Genomic DNA, 20,739 nt, shown 5'->3' with positions numbered 1-20,739 from the left:
AAAGGACTTAAATGAGGATCTTCACTCAACAACCATTTTATGAGGCTTTTCTGGTCCGAAAGGAGAGCAAACCCCCATTCTCGGTGATTGAAGTCGAATTTCCAGGGTGCCTTTATCAGCTCCTGAGATTAATCCTTACCAAAGAAATCCCAAACCTCCTAATGGTCCTGACACATTTCTGATCAAAGCAATTTATTTATTCTGGAGGTCAAGAAAGTTTCCTGATCAGACTCAGAGTAAAAACAGAGCCTTAGGAGCAAATGGGGCCAACTTCATCTAGCTGCATCTCCCAGTCACTTTGTATTCCCCTGGAATAGTCCAGAGCTTAAATAAATCTCCTTTAAAAAAAAAAACTTGGGAGAAGCAGTTCAGAATTTTGCTAGGCAGGCAACAGAGAAAAGCAGAGAAACTGATAAGGGGTAGAATTTAACCGATTAGCCACAGTGCTCCTCAGTTGTGCAAAGTCTTGCACAGATCTATGCAATTTCCCTTTCCCTCAAATTGCCTGGATACTGGGTTTAACCCAACTGTTCACACAAGGACCTTGGCCTTCTGAATGGGGCTTGCATAAGCGCAGCAAAGTGCCTACCGTCCCTGTCCTATTGTTTCTTTTGTTTTTCTTATAGGTATTCATTTCTTGTATTCATAACTACGTTTACCCTTATTATCTTGTAAGTGATTGACAAATCAAATAAACAAGTAAATAAAATAAAAAGTTAGGAGAAAACAGAATTAGGAATTACTCAACCAGGAAAGGAATTCAAGCTTAGTGCTCCAACCCTGACTTTTATCCCACTCTTAACTTCAGTCAAGATATAGAATACAGAATAGTAGTGTTGGAAGGGACCTAGTAGATCTTATCCCATTCTGGATAAATGGCTGTCCAATCTGTTCTTGAAAGCCTCCAGTGACAGAGCAACCACAACCTCTGGAGGAAAGCCATTCTCCTGGTTAATTGTCCACCCTGTCAGGAAGTTTCTCCTTAATTCCACATTGCTTCTCTCCTTGATGAGTTTCCATCCTTTGCTTCTTGTCCTGCCTTCTGGTGATCTTTATTACAATCAATCAATCAATCAATCAATCAATCAATATAACACATGAAAAACAGCCATGTTATGTACAGGATTAGAAACCTCTGAATACCTCTACATGCATATATGTAGGCTTGATCATAAGATCAATGTTTTGAGAAACACTAATTTGGATTATCCTTTGTTTCATTGCATATTTGAAAACCTTTTTTGCTTTCACTGAAACTCTGTTTTTTCTGGATGTTCTATTGGAAATACCAACTTTCATCGTATATTTTTTTTAAATTCAGAAGATACAAGGTTGGCATGAAAATCAACTGTAATGACGATGGAAGATAGATGTCTTGGTTGACGTGAATTTGTTCTGAATTAACTTGTTCTATTTTAGCTCATTTTTTTTTCCTGCAGAGAATTAAAGTCTGTCCAACGATCTGTCTTTATCTCTTCATACCAACTTTGAATCTTCTGGATTAATTTTTTTTTAAAAAAAAAGATCCTTTAGAACTTTTATCCATCATCTGCAGAAGAAGCAACCTCATATTTAATTGAAACCTTTAATCTTCAGGAACTCTCAGGTTAGAGGGGAGAGAGTTTGCCAACACTAAACTTTATTTCATGGTATAAACTAAAACTCATTAGCAATTTTAATTCAGAAAAAAAAAAACCAGAGTTAAGGAAGTATTCCATCACACGCAAGAAAGAACAGAAATTAAACTGCTGAAATGGCTGCCTCCCACATCCACTTTCAATACGTGTGACCTGAATAAAAAATGAGGAAGTATGACTTTTTAATAACTCTTTTTTTTTCCAATTTCTGTAACATGAAGCTGTCTCTCTGATCACCGTTTCTGTGTTTGTAGATTTTGCTTGCAGTTTGAACAGCACAGGCCAGGCTAGCCTCCTTATTTCTCTTGGAGTTATCCAGCCAGTTCTCACCATTACGCTGTGCCTTATCACCCACACTGCACGTTCTCTATCTCCTCATGTTTTATGGTCATTCTTCCCTGTAGCTAATAAAAATAAAAATCCCTGAATCTGAAACAACATATTGTCTTCTGTGTTCCTGCCTAATGTATGTGGGTATATGCATAATTTTGTATGTGTTCATTTATGTATTTATTTATTCTGTTGTGGTTATGTAGTGTATATTGGAGGGGGTGGCCCTTTGAGAGCTATATGCAATGAAATTTCATTTTAATGTATACATTCAAAGTGACAATAGAGTTTCTATTCCTGTTCTGTTCTGTTCTGTTCCATAGTCTACATTCTTCTATATTCTTTTCTGTTCTGTTCTACTCTACTCTGTTCTGTTCTGTTCTGTTTTCTATTCTATTCTACCTGCAGCATAAGACAGATGGGTTGGCTGTGCAGGCACAAAGACAGCCAGGAAAAGGATGGAAGCCTGGCAAACAGGCCCCTTGTCAGTCAACGGGAGTGCTGAATTTCCCCCAGCCTATCAAATACTAAGAAGCCAAGGGCTTGGCAGCACAAGGAAACAACAGCCAATCGCCAGCCAGCCATAAACTGACCAACCAATAGAAAGGCACCACATAAATACACCCAACGCACATATTCCAGTGGAGAGAAGGTCCCTGAGGATGGGCTTCAGCAGAAGCCCAAAAGCTCAGAAAAGCTCCTGGTGATGACCCAGATTGGATCTTAAAACAGGGTCTCCAAACTTGGCAGCTTTAAGACTTGTAGATTTCAATTCCCAGAATTCTAGTTGCCAAGTTTGGAGAGCCCCGGCTTGAGACAATCCTTGGATGCTTTCTTCCAGGGGACCCCTCCCGCCATTTCCCTGCAGAGGTATGACTGACTGATAGCCATCTAAGGGTGGGTCTTTATCTGGTAGCCTCCCAACCTCAAAACGACTTTCTCAGGAAGTTTTACCTGGCATCGATTCTGTTATATTTTCAGCACCATCAAGGGGGTATGAAGAAGTATAGACTACCCCCAAGGATGGCACATTCAGTCCTTGACAGTACAGCTAAAAGTCTATGCACACAACGACCAAACTGGATATTATATCTCTTGTGATCAAAAACTACAGTGGTTACAAATTATTTATTTAGCGTGTGAGGAGAAACATGATGGAAGAGAAGTAAACATATGCACACAACCACCCACGTGGTTATATCCAAAGCTTCTACTGGGGCACGGCAGTGGCCTCTTAACAGAAGGCCTAATTCAACTCTCCGGAGATCCCCTCTGGCTTCGCTTCCTGCAGATCTCCTGCACAATACGTTTAAGAGTTTTGCATGTCAGCCCCACAATCGCAACAAGGGGACTCTTTCCACCCCTTCTGACTTGGGACAGAGGCTCTTCTCTTCCAATGTCACCTCTCAGACCGTTCAGTTTTGTCCAGACAGACAGTGGCGGATTAAAATGCCAGGTGGTTTGGTGGAGAGAGATCCCTAAGGGTCAGCCCATAAAAAGTTATCTTGGGCCGTCCCTGTCTCCCAGGGTTCTCAGGGTTACACTAAATGCAGGTGGTCCTTGACTTACAACAGTTCATTTACTAACCATTCAAAGTTACAACGGCACTTGAAAAAAGTGACTTAGGACCGTTTTTCACACAACCATTGCAAACATCCGCATGGTCATTTGATCGCAATTCAGAGGCTTGGCAACTGGCATGTACTTATGACAGTTGCAGGGTCCCAGGGTCACGTGATCTCCTTTTCCACTTTCTGACAAGCAAAGTCAGTCGGGAAGCCAGAGTCACTTAACAACCGTGTGACTCATTTGGGGTTTTTAATGTACATTACATCGCCTTTGTCAAAGGATAGCAGGCAAATTGACACACACACGCACACACAGACACACACACACAGAGGGTTCTGCTTGAATCTGAAACTGTTTCAGCACAGATACAAGTTTATTAGCCCAGGGAGGCCGTTGTTATCATTTCCATTTCATTCCTTTGTTTAATTTATATCCCATCTTCTTCAAAATGGTGTCCAAGGAGCCTTCTTGTATCGTATTTGTGCAGTGAGAATACAATAACATCTAATTAAATACAACGGAACAGTGTTGGAGCAAAATGCAACACCATAAAAAAAGAAAAAAAAAACAGGAATCCAGATGAGGAAATAAAAGCTAATGAGACAGAGTTACAGATCCTAGGAGAAATAAGCAGGTAAACTCTGCCTCTCAAACACTGTGCTTTCTGTGGCCACAGATAAAAAGATCCACCTCCACAGAAGGTGCTTTGATCCATCCATTAACCTTCAGCCTGATGCAACCCCTGGGAAGATATAATAACTTCATTGAGGGCTCCGTGGGGCTCTCTGAGCTGGGATGTTTTCTTGCAAACATTTCCTTACCCAAACTAAGTAACATCATCAGTGGTAGAAGATAGTGAGGTTTGGGGGGAGAGGAGAAGGAGGGAGCAGGAGCAGGAAGGAGGAGGAGGAGGAGGAGGAGGAGGAGGAAGAAGAAGAAGAAGAAGAAGAAGAAGAAGAAGAAGAAGAAGAAGAAGAAGAAGAAGAAGAAGAAGAAGAAGAAGAAGAAGAAGAAGAAGAAGAAGAAGAAGAAGAAGAAGAAGAAGAAGAAGAAGAAGAAGAAGAAGAAGAAGGAGAAGAACAACAACAACAACAACAACAACAACTATGGCTCCTTTTCTTGCAAACATTTCCTTACCCAAACTAGGTAACATCATCAGTGCTAGAATGGAGTGGGGTTTGTGGGGGGGAGGAGGAGGAAGGGGGGGAGGAGGAGAGGAGGAGAACTTTGGCTCCTTGGTGCTCTCTGAGCTTGGTGGTTTCCTTGTAAACATGTCATTGCCCAAACTGGGTAACATCATCAGTGCCAGAACTGAATGAGGTTTCCTCTCTAGATGATGGTACCTAGTTTGGGCAATGAAGCATTTGCAAAAGAGCAACCAAGCTCAGTGAGCTCCAATCTGAACTACAAATATTCTCCTTTATCGATAACTTCATTGCCATGAGGAAGAAAATCCACCTTGTCTTCAGAGTTTTACAAGCTTCAAAAGACATGTTGACCAACTCACAGATATTTATCCATCCTGCCTCTTCTGAAGACCACACCATAATTGCTCTCAGAAGGAAAGCTCCAAAGAGGACATTCACAGACCATACATGGAGGAGCATCTGCTATCACTCGCCTAAACTCTGTGGGCTGTGTCAGGCGCATGAACCAAAGCAAATGGTTGTCACGTGGAATCCTCAAACCATTTCTGCAATTCTTTTGGGTTCCTAGTTTGCGTTTCGTGGACTTCCATTCATTCTCTTGACTGAATCTAACCATAGGATTGTTGTGGTGAGCAACATTCAATGAATGCAAATGAATGCTGCAGGCCTGATTTGATCTTCCCAATGAGCACTGCAGTGACCAAGTTGGGCCAGTTTTCTCCATCTATCTACGGCTTCTAGCTTTCTCTTCTGAAGGGCATCACTGCTGTGCTGGGAATATCTACCCATCCATTCCTGGCCCCTTAAGGCCACCTCGTTATAAACTGCCAAGTCTCCTGCTGTACTTATCTAGCCTTCTATGTTTGTTGAATCTAGCTTATAATTAAAGTACCAAGGAGAAGAAAACAAAGGGCTGGGATGCCATTCTCTTCTTAATTGGCCTGCTATTACATGATGGAGGAAACCCACCCAGCACCAAATTGCTGGGAGAGAAAAGCCTAATTGAGTGGTTAGTGGGATCAAACTGAGGAAATTGCGGTGGAGAAGAAAGGGTGCCCTGGCTTATAACCTTCTAACAATGACACCGAGCATCACGAAGGAAGAGCATTAGAGCATTGTTTTTAGCTATCCCAGGTTCTTTAAGCTTCTTTTTGCTGGATTTCCTCAGAATCTCAGCAGCGAATTCCCTTCATCCTTGCCATCAGTCTGACGCTAGAATAGAATGGAATGGAATGGAAGGAGAAATTCCAGAGCAGAATTTCATGAAAGCTAAGCTTGCACATTGCTCTGTGACTTTTCGGAAGAGCTTCCTTTTCCTGTTGTTTTTCTTTTTTTTTTTTATAATTTCGCATATGATATCTTCAAAGCATATTCCTCTCATAAGGCTTCACTCTATAGAGATCCGAAAATGACAATAATTTCACTGCAACGCAAAACCCACCCTGGCTTTTAAATCAGAAAACCATTTAGGGACAGCTCTTTCTCCCTCACAATTTGAAACAGGCAGAATTGGGTGGAGGTATTGTCTCTACTCTGCATTATTTTGAAAGTCAGAGAAATTTCTCAATTGTAACGTAAGAGAAATCGGAGTATTTTCTGGCTGAGCTTGTCAGAAAAGCAGAGCCTTTTTTTTTTAAATCACAAACCCAAACAAATTCACAACTTCTGTGTGAGCAAAGGAGCCCTTCTCCAGTTCAGTGTGAAGTGTAGCCAGGACAATATTGTGGTTCCACGCTGAAGTTGCCTCTCTCAGAGAGCTTGATGTGAGTTTTTCCAGCTGGGAAATTTAATTTGTCTTTCTGGGCTGTTGATCCTCCATCTGAATGTCCGATTACCATGAGGGGACTTTTTGCTTTATACTCCATTCCCCCCCCAAAAAAAAACTCTTTCTCCCACCACAACCCAAAGCTGGGAGAGGTGAAAACGATTCTCCTGAGACAATATCAGGGCTTGCTTGTTTCAAGGATCATCCTGCTCTACTCTATCTAGGATCGCAGGCCTGGCTCTTGTTTTCATAACCGTTCCCAACATTTTCAGAGTTCATAAGCAAAGAAGTCATCACAACGTTGTCTTTGGGAATAGTTCTTGTTTTTTTTAATCAGAGGTTCCAGAATAGGATTGCAATGGAAGACGTCTCTCATGGATTCTCTCCTGGAGGACCATTTTGTTTGTGATAGGATTTCTAAAAGTGAACAAAGAAAACCGGTGTTTAATATTACAGAATAACAGAGTTGGAAGGGACCTTGGAGGTCTTCTAGTCCAACCCCCTGTTGAAGCAGGAAACCCTATGCTATTTCAGACAAAGTGTTGTCCAATCTCTTCTTTAAAATGTCCAGTGATGGAGCATTCAAAACTTCTGGGGGCAAGTTGTCCCACTGATTAATTGTTCTAAATTTCTCCTTGCTTTACTACGGAGAAAATCTCTCTGTTTTCTCTTTGCACAATTGCTGCTATTTTTTAAAGGCACTGAACAAGTTTTAAAAAGCAATAATATTTACTCATTATTAAAATAATTAAACTACACCTTAGCAGCAGCAGCAACAATTAGGCCCAGATTATTTAAGAGTGAGAGCACTCGGTCCCTGATAGCTCTCACAAATTATATAGGTTCCCATTTGGAGTTTTTAATTTGCTTAATGTGTGAAAAATTAAGGTGGTTTCAAGATTCATCAAGACTTAGATTGCTTTGGTGCAGATATCTTTATCCATTTGCACATGCAAACCTGGCTTGAATAAAACAAATGCTTGATGATGTGTACAAAAGATTCGGGTCCTTTGAAAGATTGAGAATGGAAAATTCAGACAGGAATGGCCTCTTCCCATATTTCCCTGTTATAGAAAATACCCTGCTTGTATATGTGACCCATCTCTTTCTATCTATCTATCATCTCTCACATCGGTATTATTTTGTGTCTTTAAAATGGCAGCCTGGGTTTTAAAAAAGGAAGAATAAGTGCTCCTTGAAATGCTAATCAACCTCTCAATATTGATTTCAGGTAGGTTTTTGTCCTCCTGAAACTTAACCTCCCCAAAATGGGTGGGGGCTGCAAAAAAAGCCACGCCCACCCAGTCACATGGCCACGCCCACCAAGCCACGCCCACAGAACCAGTAGTAAAAGTTTTTGAATCCCACCACTGAGACGGATGGATGGATGGATGAAAGATAAATACATGAGAGATAGAGATAGAGATAGATAGACAGATAGAGAGAGAGAGAGAGAGAGAGAGAGAGATGATAGATGATAGATGATAGATGATAGATGATAGATGATAGATGACAGATGGAGAGGGAGAGAGAGGGAGAGAGAGAGAGAGAGAGAAAGAGAAAGAGATGAAAGAGGAAGAGAGAGAGGAAATTTCTTTTATCTGGCCTGATGTGCTGAAGAAGTGAATGTGACATGCCCTTGTATCTTATTTCATAAAAAGGAAGCATTTGAGCTATGATTGAAGAAGGCCTTTAAAAGCCCAAGCTTATTTCTCAATGAATAGCAGCAATCAGACTTTCCCAGAGGCCTTGTCCACTAGTATAAATCAGCTTGAACAAGGAGTGCCTGCAGGGGAGTCCTGGATCCCTTTAAAGACACATTCTGAAAAGCCTTCAGAAGAGGATGACAGCTCAGGTCTTCATAGATATAGATAAACATACTTAAAAAATATTAAAAGTGTTTTATCGTATCCAAGTCTGGTTCAGAATAGTAAGAAATAATTCCATTATGACTTTACAACTCTATCTAGCATGCCATAGGAGAGGGCAGACAGGGTTGAGTTCAGTCACTGACCAATAAAAATACATTCAATAAAATGAACAGCACAATCGTATCCCTTAAGAATGGGGACTATTCGCAACCATTGGTGGCTAAAACTTACACAGAATGTAGGAATACTGTGCTACTTTTAAATATAAATCGATTCTGATTTTACAAGGCATTTGGGGAATGGCGTTCTCTCTCTTGGGTTTAGGAAATAGTGTGATTTTGTCATTTCCAGCCCCTGCAAGAGAAAACTGTTATTCAAAGTGAGATCAAAACAAGGGTGCTGCATTGTGAAATGCTCTTGTCCAGTGTTTCTAAAACCTTGGCCAGTTTAAGACCTGTGGACTTCAAGTCCCAGAATTGCTCAGCATGTGCTGGCTGGGGAATTCTTTTTTTTTTTTTTTTTGTAATTGAAAAACTTTAATTTTCTATATCCAGGATAGTACATTCTGATACTCGAGACACCTGATATTAAGATTTATACAAGATGGAAGAAAGTTAAAAAGGAAAAGAGGCTCCTAAATCAAGTCTGACTTCCATTTTCCTTGGAAAAGTTTTGCCATTGCCTTTTTTTGCAACGTTTTCAACTTCCCAGTCTAGCCTGCTGCCCTGGGATTCCCTAGAACAGCGTTTCACAATCTTAGTAACTTTAAGATGTGTGGGTGGCTGGGGAATTCTGGGAGTTGAAGTCCACACATCTTAAAGCGGTTGACACTGGGAAACACAGCCCTTATCCAGCATTCCAGCCAGGTAGTCATGTTGCTTTCCAGGACCCCGATTCCATTCTTCCTCACCTCGCCGATTTTCTATTTCCGCTCCTTAAACTTGGTCTGTATTCTGTAGTCACTATGCATGCTCTGATGCCTTTGTTGCCTGTCATTGCTCCTGGGGTCCAGATCCTAATGGAAGGCCTAAAGCATTTTGCTGTTTTCCATGGCTAATGAGAAGGGCACCTCCAAAATAAGGCATAAATATTTACACTCTGGATAAAACAGCTCAGAGTTCTCTCCTCTCTGCCCTCTGTTTCTTCTTCTTTTTCCCTGGCTTTTGAACATGGTGCAAGCACTACTGCCAGACTCTAGTTCCTTGCATAAAAGGTGACACTTCCCTATAAAATCTTCAGGGGGGTCTTTGGGATTCTTGCTTGACTAGTAAATCCAAGTCAGAGCAAATGCTGAGCTTTGATTTTTATGCTGTTGAAAAGGCTGTTTTTCCATATCAAGGAGAGATACATCCCGAGGGCTTAGACAAAAAGCTGACGTTTGCAAAGTAACAGGAACAATAAAAGAATATTGGATACAGCTGGCCATCATTCCACCTGTATACATGAATGATCTCCCTTGGGAGCCTATCCCTGGGGTCTTAGGGAGAGGGGCTAAGACTTTCTAACTTTATTTTTCCAAACCGCTGTGGAAAATAGAGTTGTCTTGGTTTTTCAGATGGGATCAGGTCAATCAAAATCCAATCAGTCCAGTCAGATCAATGATAAGCACACTCCACACCAGTCTAGTCTATTCTTTTAGGAAAATCAGGTAATTAATTATCAGTCATATATATATATGTGACTGATAATTAATTAATTATATATGACTACAACTTTAAAAGCACAACTACAATGATGTGGGAAAATACCCGAACAAAGCTGAATGCCATACATGTAAGTACCTGAGAAAACTTAAGAATATATATATATATTTCTGATCTTGGTAGTTTTCTTACAGATGTTTCATTACTCAAATTAGGTAACATCATCAGTGCTAGACATGGATGATATTAGCTAGTTGGGGAGTGAAACGTCTGCAAGAAAACAAGCAAGCTCAGACAAGACCAAAGAGCCCACATTTCAATCTGAGCTACAAATATTATCCTTTATCCAGTCCAGAAATCAGAAAATTCCTGATGACGGAATCAGAGGGACATCTCTGGGGTTTTAAAAATGGCCAGCAACTCTTTGGCTCCAGAGGAGGAGGGGGGGAGGAGGGAGGGGGGAGGAGAGGGAGAAGGAGAAGGAGAAGGAGGGAGAAGGAGCAGGAGAAGAAGAAGAAGAAGAAGAAGAAGAAGAAGAAGAAGAAGAAGAAGAAGAAGAAGAAGAAGAAGAAGAAGAAGAAGAAGAAGAAGAAGAAGAAGAAGAAGAAGAAGAAGAAGAAGAAGAAGAAGAAGAAGAAGAAGAAGAAGAAGAAGAAGAAGAAGAAACTGGAGCCTGCTAAACTTCATAAAAAGAAAAAGAGTGGTGTGTAGTGACATAGAACCTAGAATGATAGAGTTGGAAGTCCCACCCACTGCTTGAGCAGAAGATCCTACACCATTTCAGCCAGGAATTATACTACCAGGCAATGAGTCTGATGTGGGTAAAGGAGTGGATAACACTAAGGAATACTAGACTTTTGAATTTAGAAGGACATGACTTGCTGTTAGGGTGGCATGCCTGCCTCGGGTATAAGGGAACTAAAATGCAGGGGTATTTTAGAAGACATTATATTCGAGAAGCATTGTTTTTAAACTGGGAGAAGATAAAAAAGCAATATTATCTAAAAATTCCACTATGGTTATCTACTATTGAAGCCTTTTCTTATCCATTAATATATAAAAAGGAACGAACGGTTAGATATGGTGAGATACTGAATGAAAAGGGTGAACTTAAATCTATGCAAGCGTTGGAAGAACAAGGTGTAAAAATGAATTGGTTTTCATATTTGCAAATACAATCTAGATTTGATAAAGATATTAAAACAGAAGGTATCTATGATAAGTTGACTGACAGATAAAATTTTGACAGGTACTGATGAAAAAGTAATTTAAAAACTCTATGGACATTTGTTGGAGTTTAAATTAGAGGAAGAACAAGTTAAAGAAACGATGATTGCTTGGGGGAAAAAAATTGGATATGGGATTGACCTAGATAAATGGCAAAAATTGTGGTCTCAAAATTATAAAATTACAATGTCAACTGCATATAAAGAAAATTTATATAAGATGTTTTACATGTGGGACTTACCCTGATGAGAATTGTGAGAATGTTCAAGAATAAATTGGACAAATGTTGGAAATGTCATCAGATACCTTGTTCATATTACCATATGTGGTGGACATGCTCGGATGCAAAAAGATACTGGACTATAATCCACACATGGGTGGAAAAAATGATAAAACAACACATAGACTTTAAACCTGAGATATTTTTATTGGGAATTATACCGGAAATATACAGTAAAGAATTGAAATATTTGATTGGTTGGAATTGCATCTGCTAAGAATTGGAAAAATGAAAAAAATACCTATGCAGGAGAAAATCATGGACTGTGCCGAAATGAATAAATTGACATTTGAAATTAGAGAACAAGAAGACAAACAATTTTATATGATGTGGGATTTATTTTATCAATGGTTAGATAAAAAGACATGGTAAAGAAATGGATTAGGAAGCTTTACAATAAAAAGTTAATAGGTTGACGTTTTTTATGTTTTGTTTGTATGTTTGTTATAAAAAATAAAAACTTTATTTTAAAAAAAGTCAAGATAAAATGTGGCTCCCGTGAGACGAAAAAGCAAACACCCTGCCAGTGTGAGAGTTATGGCAGAGAAAGAAGTGGGGATCGTCAATGAAATCCCTCCTCCCATTTAACCAAAGCAGATCCTCTCTTGCTTTTTTTTTTTTTTTTTTTGGAAAACCCAAATTAAGAAGGCCTAAAGCAATGCAATCCTTTCCCTTCTCTTCGATACACGCTGAGTATTGTGCCAGGTGAGGAATTATTCAGCAAGGCATTGAAAATAGTCGGTCCTGCAATACAATATAGTAAATCAGTGACTCAGTTCTGTGTGCCTCCCTTTGAAGTCTCGCTACTGAAAAAAAAAGGAAGGCCCCAGAGCAAAGAAGGATACCGAGAAAAGAAAAGAAAAGAAAAAAAAAACCATCACAGGAACGGCAGCCTTTTTTTCCTGGAGAAATATTGCAGCAACTGGGACTCTCCTGCTCCCACAGAAGCAACATCTTATAAAATGGAAATGGAGAAGCTGTAAATTTATGATCATCAAGCTTGATTTCATGCAATCTTTGCCCTAAACTGAGAGTACAGACCTCTAGCAAGCAACCCTTTGGCCCTGCTCCAAGGCTAGGGCCAAGCATCTGTGGTCCATGCTGGCTTGATGTTGGGCCCCTGAGCTGCCTTCTCCGCGCATCGGCTTAGCACAGTTTCCAGGCTTTGAGATGGCAGAGCTGGGATGCTGAGGCCTTTGGTGGCCGGCAAGCCCTTTCCACATTGGTGGAGAAACCTGCCAATTCCCAGTCTGGCTCTCTGGTTCTCTGTCCTCCTCGGTCAGCATCATGCCATGATCTCCTTGTGCCTGTTCTGCTGGGAGGGATTTCCTTCTCTGTGGAAGGATGAAGGTCAAAGGTGACCAAAGAGACACCCAGGTTGTTTCACTTCAAAAAAAAAATCTTGCTGTTATCCAAATCACAGCCTACTTCTCAAGGGACACCCTCCTCAAGCAGGAGGCCCTCTACCATTCCAGACAAGGGGTTGTCCATTCCCTTCTTTAAAACCTCCAGTGATGGAGCCCCCATAACCTCGGGAGGGAACCTCTTCCACTTGCTGTCAGGAAATTCCTCCTTAATTCCAGGTTGCTTCTCTCCTTGATTAGTTTCCATCCTTATGCCTTCTTGTCCTGCCCTCAGGGGCTTTGGAGAATAGCTTGACTCCCTCTTTTTTACATGCAAAGATGAAATATTTTGGGGAGCAGGCATTAGACTTAGAATAACTTTATTGTCACTTTGAATGTACACTAATCGGCATACATTAAAATGAAATTTTGCTGCAGCCCCGGAGATACTGGAACACTGCTGTTATGTCACTCCTTGTCCTTTTCATTAAACTACCCCTGCAACCGTTCTTCATATGTTTTAGCCTCCAGTCTTCCATCAGCCTCCATCCATCCATCCGACATGAAGAACAAACACCTTGCTTGGCAGAGGAGCTACAGTAGCTACATTCATCCTTTTTCTCCCCCTTCTTCGATAGAGCCATTAGAAATTCCCATCAGGTGTTACGACAGAGCCAATCCCCTGATTCCCAAGTTAATACAGAAATCCTTCTGTCTGTTTCCTTTTTTCATTCTTGGAGCTCTCGAGCATCTTGACTGCCTGCTTCTAAAGGTGCCCTGAAAAGAGACTGGTTTCCAAGCCATTGATCCTGACACACAGCTCCCTACACAGCCTGAAGATGATCCGCCACAGGGTGGCAAAGAGGTTCTTCTCAAAAATAAGCTTCTTTGCATTTACAGCAAAAAAAAAAAAAAAACCCGACAGAGAGTGGTGAGGATAGAGGAGAAGATTATAGGAAGCTCGCTTCCTATTATTAAGCTCTCTGTGCTTAGAGTTCAAAACACGCCCACCCCACGGTCTCTTCTGTTTCTCCCTTCTGGGAGGGGGTTTCGAAGTATTTCCAGCAGGACTACCAGATTCTGTAGCCGCTTTGTTCCCTATATGCCATCTATCAGGCAAACTCACAGGATTCGTTCCTCTTGCCATGTACATGTATACATCCAAACTGGACTGTGTTGTTTCTCTGTGTCGTATAATATATGTGGGTATATGCATGATTTTGTACTGATTGATTGATTGATTTTGTCATACTTATGTCGTCTATATTGGAGGGGGTGACCCTTTGGGAGCTCTATGCAACAAAATTTCATTTTATTGTATGCCGATTAGTGTACATTCAAAGTGACAATAAAGTTATTCTAAGTCTAATGCCTGCTCCCCAAAATGTTTCATCTTTGCATCTAAAAAAACACGAGCATGTAACTATCCAGTGAAAGGTGGGAGCATGGAAAAATCAGTAAATGTCTGGATTTCATCCAAACTGTGCTGGTCGGGTTCTTGGGAGGTCAGCTCCTTGTTCCTTTGCTTCTCAGGAGCTCTGCAAGCCAAGCAGCTCAAAATAAAAATAAAAAATGGGGGGAAAAACTTACAGGCATCTGTTTGTTTCATTTTATTTATTGCAGGCATATTCTGGCCAGTTGCCTTGCTAACAAGGCTCTTTAAATATCAGGAACAAACAGGAGAGCACGTAAACACGGGGCTATGTAATTAAACCTGCCCCGCCACACTTTTTATCTATTAAATCTCAGCTCTGTGGTGGTTATTTATGGCCCAGAGCATCCTGACAGATAGCAAGATAGAACTGGGCTCACCTCGAAAGGCAGCCCCGGCAAAGCCACCCCTGATGGTTTTCTCCTGGCAGCCTAATCTGGTGCAGAGAAGAGCCCTTGGCAACCCTAACAGATAGCCACTTAAATTTCCCAGAATGCCTCTGTTGGGACAGTCGCCTGCTGCACCAGCCATGCTTCGCCAGATGCCAGTCTGCCATATGCACCAGCCATCCCATTTGGCACATTCAACCACAGAAAAATCTCAGCTCTTTTAAATTACCAAGAGTGTAGCTTTATTGAAAGACCCATCCAGGCACAGCAGAAGCAAAGTCAGTTCTGGGATTTTCCGGCGAAAATCCTCCAGACGACCCACAGTTCATAGTTCACCAATTGAGTCCCATCTGCCACGCCAGGGGCTGTTACCCAAACGAATTGTTTGAATGTAATTGGACCAGGGCAGCTATCCAGGAGGAAAGGTGGGGAGAAGCGAAGAATTAACTAGATGATTTGGGTAAGAAAAATCAGGTTTGGCTTTGCTACACCATAACCACTTGGCTTTAGTAAAGTGTACTAATGATGAAGCTGAGAGTCTTACTTTTCTAACTGACCAAGTTGGGATGCCTGTCAGCCCCAGAGAAATCATATATTGGGAGAGGGTGAGAATTTAAGATGGCTGCTGTCAAAACAGAACTTCCTTGGGTGCCAGTCGTAGTAGAGCAACGTTTCTCTTCCAAGGGCAATGCCATTCTTTTCACAAGACAATTAGCCCCTCTTAGAGCAGGTGCATTAAAAATGGAAGAGGCTGTTTTAGGTAATGAAGTCAACAACACTTTTTTAATATGTGATATACAACCAAAATAATTCCAGAAGATAGGTTCACCTGCCCCTAACATACCAATTAAATTTGCCAACGCTTATTGAAATGTGTCCCCACTGAGAGACAGAGGAGCTCACATTTACTAATTAGCAAAGTTAAACAATATGCCCCCTTGTCTTTCAGGGCATATGAAGAGCATTTAATGAGTCCATTCTTCAAAAACATTGTTTACAACATTTGAGGCACCTACTACAACAATCTGACCTGGCTGGGCATTCGCTGAGGCTGCGGACCCTTCAAAGCAGATTCAGAAGTAGCAATTTGGATCCTATTTTGTTATACAGTAAAATAATCTGGATTCCTACTCAACATCCCCTTTACATCAGCCTTGTTTTCCAGGGACCTTGTGGTCATGTGCATGTGGCTGTCTTGATAGCAGCATCGAAAGAGTTCGCCTTTGTTTATTTTGGGGGAATAATCCCTCAGCTCTAGGCAAATGTAGTGACAAACTGCTATTGATTACGCTGGACGGTGTTGATGGGATATGTAATCCAAAGCTTCTAAGAGCAGCAGGTTGCCCATTGGCAAACAAATGCTTTGCAGGCAGAACTGAAAATTATCTGCTTATGGATTTATTGGTTTGGAACACCATTTAATAAGTAAGGCGAACACGGCTGAAAAAAGACACCGAGTTTGAGGGTTCTCAGATCTATTTTACAGATTCTGCTCCCTTGGTTCTTCTCGTTTCCACTCCTATGCTTATTGACTAGCATCAAACCATCGCTCCATTCCTTAAATCATCCCACTGAGAGATGTTCAACTTGGCCTGATTTCACTTCTTGCTAGAAAGGGCAGTAATACACTTAAATGTTGTCCATTTCTTGAGTCTCATCACCCTAAAAAAGGGACTGGAAAGAGGTGACTATTCTGTCATGTCCCAGGGAAAGGCAGGAGTTGGTATGGGCACTGTATTTATTGCTCACAACTCCCCCAGAGCCAGGGAACCTTACACCCACTCTGTACAACTTTGGGCCTCAAATTAAAGAAGAGCACCAAATCTCACAAGATGAGACCATCCTCACCAGAAATGATGGCGAGAATCAGAAGATGAGGGGCAAGAGGACCAAAACCAGTGAGAATGTTAAATGACAAAACTTTAAGTGATTTGATAGCCTTGCAAGATTTTGGCCATTTTTCTTCCTTGATAGAGACGGTGATGATAATAGATGAGCATGCAAAGTCACTTGATGGCATCTGATGCCTGAAAAAAGTGCCAACTCCTGTTACATCCATTAATCATATCATGCTCTCATCAAGATTGCAATTGTTTTTTCAGAAGTGGGTCAAAGAAAATCCAAAACTGAAACTAAGGGGTTTTTTTTTGTTTTTTTGTTTTGTTTTTTGGTGTGGAAGAACAGTTAAAATTAATAAAATACCTCAGCTGCAAAAACTGAAATAGAAATAGCAGCTCTCTCAGTTCATTGGTCCTGTGGCTTAGGGGGATGAGCAAATCAGAACCTCTCATCCAAAAAGACATGGTCCACTTCATCTATGTTTGCCCACTCCTTCCCATCCCCCACTGATGCCCCAAAACAAAACATGTGTTGTGATGTCACAATGCAAATTCCATCCCTTGTGCAGAAATCAACTGCATTTTTTTAAAAAAAAGGAGTAGAGAGCATATCATGACACCACAATGCATGTCTTATCGTTTTGGTTTCACCATTTCTTCTAAGCTAATGTTCCAGAACAAGTTCTTCTAGACATTTAGGATAACATATACCCTAAATTCTAGTTCTGAAGAACAACTGAAGAAGCCTTCTTGGATGAGAAGCAACACATGTTCAAGGAAAAAGCCAAGAAAGTCCAGTTGCCTTTTGGAAAATCACTCTTGGGACAACCATGACAACTGGATGATGGAGATTCTCCATAGATGTTTCGAAAAGGCTTTGATTTGAACCAATGGAGGACTCTAAAAGCATAAGAGGGATTCAACTTGCCCGCTTTTGGAGAAAGAAGACAGTTGGGTGGATCATAAGAGCTTAGAGAGGAATACAGAGGAACACTTAGGTAGAGGTTTTTTTTCCTCCTCAGTCCAACCATTCCAATACCCTTGAAGGTGATAATATTAATATTGATAGTTGACAAATCAGGATGGCAGACTTTGAGATTGAGAGGTCCTTGGTGCTCTCTGAGCTTTGTTGTTTCCTTGCAGATGTTCCATTACCCAAACTAGGTAACATCATCAGTGCTAGAAGAGAGTGAGATTTGCTCTTTGCCACTGATGGTGTTACCTAATTTTGGTAATGAAATGTCTGCAAGAAAACAACAAAGCTCAGAAGGCACCAAAGACCCCTCATGTCAACCCTGAGCTACAAATATTCTCTTTTACTTGTACTACATGTGGATGTCAAATGCTTCAGAAAGCACACAAGTGGGGAAAATTGCCTGCAGACACACATCCATACTAGCACTGATGATGTCACCTAGTTTGGATAATGAAAGGTCTGCAAGAAAACCACTAAGCTCAGAGAACACCAGGGAGTCCTCATGTCAGCCCTGAGCTACAAATATTCTCCCTTATTGAGACTTTGAGACTACTTATTTAAAGGCAGAGTGGGGAGCGTCATTCTCTACTCCAGGAAGCAAAAGCATAGAAAGTGTATTTGGTGATCATACTCACCCAGCTTATACACCTGAAAGCTCCATCTGCCTATTGTAAATAGTGTAGAATGTTATAGAATTTATTCAGATACCGTGAGAAGCAAGCCAGGAGATAAAAGCTATACTTTATGGATTATTTTGGGAGCTGTCCATTCAGCACCATAAATACCAACATTATCTGTGGAGAAAAATACACCTCGCCGTAGAATAGAATAGAATAGAATAGAATAGAATAGAATAGAATAGAATAGAATAGAATAGAATACTTTATTGGCCAAGTGTGATTTGGACACACAAGGAATTTGTCTTGGTGTAAATACCCTCAGTATACATAAAGAAAAGGTACATTAGTTAAGAATCAAGAATCATAATGTACAACACTTAATGATAGTCATAGGGTACTTGATCAACAAGGGTATTTGATCAATAATCAAATCATACTAGGAAACAGTCAAGTGGGAGGGGATGGGTGATAAGGAGTGGTGAGAAGATTAACAGTAATAGTAGTGTACACTTGTAAATAGTTGAACAGTGTTGAGGAAATTATTTGTTTAGCAGAGTGATGGCTTTGGGGAAAAAACTGTTCTTATGTCTAGTTGTTCTGGTGTGCAGTGCTCTATAGTGTCGTTTTGAGGGAAGGAGTTGAAACAGTTTATGTCTGGGATGTGAGGGGTCTGTAAATATTTTCACAGCCCTCTTTTGGTCTCATGCAGTATACAGGTCCTCAACTGAAGGCAGGTGGGTAGTAATTGTTTTTTTCTGCAGTCCTAATTATCCTCTGAAGTCTGTGTCTGTCCTGTTGGGTTGTAGAACCAAACCAGACAGTTATAGAGGTGCAGATGATAGACTCAATAATTCCTCTGTAGAACTGGATCAGCAGCTCCTTGGGCAGTTTGAGCTTTCTGAGTTGGCACAGAAAGAACATTCTTTGTTGTGCTTTCTTGATGATGTTTTTGATGTTAGGTGTTCATTTTAGGTCATGTGATATAGTAGAACCTAGAAATTTGAAGGTCTGTACTGTTGATACTGTGTTGTCTAGCATTGTAAGAGGTGGTAGTATAGGAGGGTTTCTCCTAAAGTCTACCACCATTTCTACGGTTTTGAGCTATTCATTTGTACATGCTTATTACTGTTATGTCCTTCTGTATCGGCTTCCATATTTCCACTGTCCTTGGACTGATCTGTAACCCTCAACTGGGGCTGAATTTTGTTGCATTCTCTTCAGGTCCAAAACAATGACTCAAAGGTGCTTTTCCAAAAAGCAACTGGATTTTCTTGTTTGTTTGTTTGTTTTTTCTTTGAAAAACATTTTGATTCTCATCCAAGAAGCTTCTTCAGTTCTGAGGCTTTTTGGATGAGAAGAGAAACATTTTCAAAGAAAAAAAAACAACAGCAACAAGGAAGTCCAGTTGCCTTTCGGAAAGTACCTTCGGGCCTCCCATGACCTGGATCATCACGAATCTCCATAGCCAACCCAAACCCTGGATGTTGGTGGTCTGTGTATCTTCATGGGGTGTGTTTTGAGTGGACAGAGGTTTTGCAAAGTAGCATTGCCCCCTTGCTTGGCTCCACCCAGGCTGACTGCCTCCTCCGTTAGCCGGAAGCCACTGCTGACCAAGGGCAACGCCGTGCTCAGAGGTTTCAAAGGCTGGTCCAGGTTCTCAGCTAACACGGAGCATCACCCTCAGGCCAACTGGCCTTCATTGCTTTGGAGCTCCTCCTTGCTTTGCTCAGGCCTACTAGCTATATTTTCAAAGGGGTCGACGTGGGCTGAGAGTCCCTGAGTCTAATGAAAAGAAGGACTTTTTTTTTTTAAAGTTTTAAAAACGATTTTGTTTACAAACTTAAAAACGTACAATTTCAAAAATACAGAAACAATAATAACTCATAATTTTTTACATTTGTTGTCGAATTTGGTAAGTCCTAATAATCATTATTGTCTAGTACTAGTCACATCTTCACTCATTATCACATCCTAAGTGCTAAATAATTCACAGTATAGTCCATTTATTTTCACGTTGGGTTATAACAACTCTTCTGTTACGAATACATTCATGCTTTTTAACTAATAAACACAGAAAGTATTATAAATGGCTAATAATAATAATAATAGTGGTAACAGAGAAAAGAAGGTTTAAAACCTATAATTGCTTTTATATACTTAATATATTATAAACCGCTGGATATAATTTGTATCTTGGGTTCATTTACATGTTTCCCCTTTTATTATCTACCCACATACCATTTATTCCATATCCAGTAATAATCTGTATCTTCCTTCCCATTAATTTTAAGCGTAAGCCTCTCCAATTGGGCACACTCATCTGTTTTCTGAATAACAACCTGTATCGGTGGTACATTTGGGTTTTTCCAATATTGCGGTAGTGAGATACGTGCTGCAGTTAATAAATGGATGGTCAGATATTTTACTTTAGCAGAGTTGTCCCCTTTGATCATTCCCAACAAAAATAGTTCCAGTTTCCACTCCAGCCCACGCTCTATAATTTCTTCTATCCACATTTTTATTTTTAACCAATATTTCTTTATCTCAGGACAAGCCCACCATGAATGAAAGTATGTACCAAATTTCCTTTTACATTTCCAACAGCAAGGATTGGCTGTCGGAAATATTTTGGCCAATCTGGAGGGGTCCAGATGCCATCCGTACATCGTTT

The sequence above is a fragment of the Pseudonaja textilis genome, chromosome 4 (assembly GCF_049901715.1).
Source record: "Pseudonaja textilis isolate UNSWEBS1 chromosome 4, rPseTex1.2, whole genome shotgun sequence".
In the NCBI taxonomy this organism is placed as follows: domain Eukaryota; kingdom Metazoa; phylum Chordata; class Lepidosauria; order Squamata; family Elapidae; genus Pseudonaja; species Pseudonaja textilis.
The sequence above is the reverse complement of the archived record's forward strand: the minus strand, read 5'-3'. Positions refer to the sequence as shown.